General features: G+C 39.5%; 1 non-coding gene across 1 annotated transcript; it reads left to right on the top strand.

Moving 5' to 3' along the window:
- The first annotated feature begins 383 nt into the window (after positions 1-383).
- On the top strand, positions 384-491 carry LOC127747898 (small nucleolar RNA R71). The gene has a single exon (XR_008009845.1). It is a non-coding gene; the product is annotated as a small nucleolar RNA R71 (small nucleolar RNA).
- Positions 492-4,792: the final 4,301 nt, after the last annotated feature.

Below are 4,792 nucleotides of genomic sequence, written 5' to 3' on the forward strand. Positions count from 1 at the left end.
TGTTTTCAAGTAGAGCCTCAATCTTTGAAAGCCTATCATCTGTCAATGATGGTGGGTTGAGATTAGGTGGTTGAGAAGGTTGGTTAGATGGATGTTGCTGCAACTTGGTTCTCTTCCACCTTCTTGGTAAGATCTGCTAGCTGCTTGGTGATCATCTTATTTTGGGCTAACAGTGTATCCATGTGGTTCAGCTCCATTACTCCTCTAGTGTTGCTTCTTTCGGAGGCATAGAAGTAATCATTCTCAGCAACTGTTTCAATGACATCTATGGCTTCTTCAATGGTTTTCTTCTTGTTTAAAGAGCCTCCTGATGAATGATCCACAGCCTTCTTTGACTCATAGGAAAGACCTTCATAGAAGATGTGAAGTTGAACCCACTCATTAAACATCTCTGGTGGGCATCTCCTTGTCAAGTCTTTGAATCTCTCCCATGCTTCATAAAGTGTCTCACCATCTTGTTGTCTAAAAGTCTGCACCTCAGTTCTTAGCCTATTGATCCTTTGAGAGGGGTAAAACCTTGCCAAAAACTTGTTCACTAACTCTTCCCAATTGGTCAAGCTCTCCTTTGGAAAGGATTCAAGCCACTTGGATGCCTTGTCCCTGAGTGAAAAGGGGAACAAGAGCAACCTATAGACATCTCCATTGGACTTCACCGTGTCACAAATCCTCAAGAAGGTGGTCAAGTGTTGGTTAGGGTCTTCTTGAGCACCTCCTCCAAATGAGCAATTATTTTGCACCAAAGTGATTAGCTGGGGTTTTAGCTCGAAATTGTTGGCATGTATGGTGGGTTTCTGAATGCTGCTCCCACAGTTTTTGGGATTAGGGTTGATATAGGATCCTAAGACCCTCCTTTCTTACCCAGCACGGTTGGCATGGCCTTGATTATGAGACTCCTCTTCATGGTTATTCCCCAAATTCTCTTCCATGTTAGGTTCAAAATACTCTTCCTCTGCTTCCTCAGCACCAATAATCCTTTTTCCTCTTGTTTCCCTTCGTCGTCTCCAAAGGGTTCTTTCAGGTTCTGAATCAAAAGGATGTTGAAGCTCCTTCTCTTCTCCCTGTCATACAACAAACAGATTGCACAACAGGAGGTATAGTGAAGATTATTCTTGTTAGAGTAATAGTCAGTGTGAGTGATGCAATTTATCAAACAGTTAGTAGGTTAGTAAGTTGAATTATGACCAACTAAGAGAACAGAAAATAGAGAGGGTATAGGGGGTGAGGAAGAAATTAAAAACTAACCAAGGTAAATTGACTGAATAAAAAGAACGAATAACAAAATGAAAAAAAATACCAAAAAATGCTCAATCTAGTAATCTTCTAACTTAATCATTGTTGATTCAAAATCAATCCCCGGCAACGGCGCCATAAACTTGATGCATGAAAACTTGTCTCTTAACAAATTTCCCTTCGGCAAGTATACCGAATTGTCGTCAAGTAAAACTCACAATAGAGTGAGGTCAAATCCCACAAGGATTGATTGGTCAAGCAACTTTAGTTAGAAGAATATGCTGGTTGAGCTAAACAGAATTTAGATTATGATGCAGAAATTTAAATGACTAGAAAGTAAATAACAGAAATTAAAGTGCAGAATCTTAAATGGGGAGTTGGGATAATGAGCAGAAAATTAAATGATAGAAAGTAAATAGAATGGGTAAGATCAGAAATGAGGAGATCATTGGGTTTAGGAGATGTTGCATTCTCCAGATCAAGTTCATTCTCATCTCTTCCCCAATCAATGCATTCATTAATCTCCTTGGCAATCTTAAGTGATTGGATCCCAATTCCTTGGCAATCCAATCTCTCTAAGCTTGAACAATTGCCCAATTCCTTGATTTAATGCTCATGGGAAGAGATGAAAGTGTGGTCACTGATTATACCACATGTATTTCCAAATCAAAGTGTTGGAAGGATTAAATGTCACAATATCCATCCAAACGCCAATTTGGTCCAACATGAGAAAGCATTTCTAGCATGATTTCCTCATCCCATTTCCAAGGTTCAAAGGAGATCCAATTATGGAGAGTTTCTTTTCCAAGACAAATAACCAATTGAATTAAGATCGAAAGTTTCTAGTAAGATCAAGAGAAAAGAAAGAAGAAGAAGAATGAAAACTATAATTGATCCATCAAATTACAACAGAGCTCCCTAACCCAATGAAAGGGGTTTAGTCGTTCATAGCTCTAGGAATCAAAAATGGCAGAAAAGAAGAATCCATGCTAAAAGTACAGAAAAGTAAATATGCAGAGAGTAGTTCCCTAAAGTGCTAAGCTTCTCTCAAGTTCAAAACTACTCCTATTTATACTACTCCTCATGATCTTCTAGTGAGTTCTTCAAGTCTTGGATGTGGCTATGGACCTTGAGTTAAAGCGATTCTCATCTTTAGTGGGCCCAGCTTGCAGAGAAATAAGAATTAGGCTTGGGCATTTAGTGAGATTAACATTGGGTAATATTTTGAGTGCGAGTACGTTAGTGGCATTCACTTTTTCCACTAACGTTCCGCCCTTATATACCCACGTTAATTCCAACGTTAGAGATCTTAACGTGACTTCTAATGTTTCTTACTCAATCCTTGGCCAACGTTAATGGGACACACTTTCCCCATTAATGTTGGCTTGTGCCCCTTTTCGCAAACGTTAATGGGAATACTTTTCCTATTAACGTTGCTTGCCTCTTGCCCCTACGTTAGATTTCACGTTAGCTTGGCTAACATAGCTCTTAACGTGGGTCTCTATCACCTTCGAGAGCGTTAGTGACACTCACCTTTGTCACTAACGCTCCAATTGCCTTAAGTCCCTACGTTAGAACCCATGTTAACTAAGTTAACGTGGCTCTTAACGTAGTAATGAAGCCATCTCCCAACGTTAGTGACAAAAGTGAGTGTCACTAACGTTGGCGTTGTTGATCCTCTTCCACGTTAGAGTTCACGTTAACTAAGTCAACGTGACTCTTAATGTGGGGTATTGCCTAGTTTCCCAACGTTAGTGGTGTTCACTTTTACCACTAATGTTGAGGAGAAATATTATTGGAGTTCATGTTTCTCGTTAACGTGGAGTCCTCTTTTTCTTCTACGTTAAGTACCACGTTAACGAAGTTAACATGGTACTTAACGTAAGCTATGAATGGCTTCGCAGGCGTTATTGGTGATCACTTTTCGCATTAATGTTGCAAGCTCTTTGCCGTCCCATGTTAGTAGTCACGTTAACTAAGTTAACGTGAAAGCTAACGTGGTTCTTCTATGCTTCATTTGTCCTAAAATCAAGCAATTAAAGTGCATCAAAGCTCTAGCCAAAGTCATGAGATTATGCATCATCAAATTCTCATGCAATTCTGGCAAAAATCTCATGAAATCATGCAAAATTCACAATAGTTGCTTAAATGAAGGTGTAAGTGTATTTTCACCCAAAACTTGCCTTATTCACTAGGAAAATGCATGAAACTACCCTAAAACAGTAAAAAAATGTCAGTGAAACTGGCCTAGATGCCTTGGCATCAGCACTGTTTAAGCATTCATTCAGAAAATAAAAAGTATTGTCACCACATCAATATAATTAAATTAAATTCAAGGATAATTTTCGAAATTTATGTACTTCTTGTTCTTTTGAATTAAAAACATTTTCTATTTAAGAGAGGTGAAGGATTAATGGAATTATTCATAACTTTAAGACATAGTTACTAACTACTAATGATCATGAAGTAGAGACACGAAACATAGATGAACACATAACATAAAAACCGAAAAGCAGAAAAATAAGAACAAGGAATGAATCCACCTTTAGTGGCATCTTCTTCTTGAAGGACCAATGATGTCCTTAATCTCTTCTATGTCCCTTCCTTGCCTTTTTTGCTCCTCCCTCATTGCCCTTTGATCTTCTCTTATTTCATGGAGAATGATGGAGTGCTCTTGATGTTCCACCCTTAATTGTTCCACATTGTAACTCAAATCTTCTAAGGAAGTGTTAAGTTGTTCCCAATAGTTGTTGGGAGGAAAGTGCATCCCTTGAGGCATCTCCGGGATTTCTTGGTGATGAGCTTCCTCAGGCGTCCCTTGGGCTCCATGAGTGGGCTCTCTTGTTTGCTCCATCATTTTCTTAGTGATGGGCTTGTCCTCCTCAATGAGGATGTCTCCTTCTATGATAACTCCAGCTGAGTAACATAGATGGCAAATAAGATGAGAAAAAGCTAGCCTTGCCAAAGTAGAGGACTTATCGGCTATTTTATAGAATTCATGGGAGATGACTTCATGAACTTCTACTTCCTCTCCAATCATGATGCTATGAATCATGATGGCCCGATCCACAGTAACTTCAGATCGATTGCTAGTGGGGATGATGGAGCGTTGAATGAACTCCAACCATCCTCTAGCCACAGGCTTGAGGTCTAGTCTTCTTAGTTGAACCGGCTTGCCTTTGGAGTCTCTTTTCCATTGAGCTCCTTCCACACATATGTCCATAAGGACTTAGTCCAACCTTTGATTAAAGTTGACCCTTCTAGTGTAGGGGCGTACATCTCCTTGCATCATGGGCAAGTTGAACGCCAACCTCACATTTTCCAGAATAAAATCTAAGTATTTCCCCCGAACCATTGTAAAATAGTTCTTTGGATTCGGGTTCATAGTTTGATCATGGTTCCTAGTGATCCATGCATTGGCATAAAACTCTTGAACCATTAAAATCCCGACTTGTTGAATGGGGTTGGTTAGAACTTTCCAACCTCTTCTTTGGATCTCATGTCGGATCTCCGGATACTCATTTTTCTTGAGCTTGAAAGGGACCTCAGGGATCACCTTCTT

The sequence above is a fragment of the Arachis duranensis genome, chromosome 5 (assembly GCF_000817695.3).
Source record: "Arachis duranensis cultivar V14167 chromosome 5, aradu.V14167.gnm2.J7QH, whole genome shotgun sequence".
NCBI lineage: Eukaryota > Viridiplantae > Streptophyta > Magnoliopsida > Fabales > Fabaceae > Arachis > Arachis duranensis.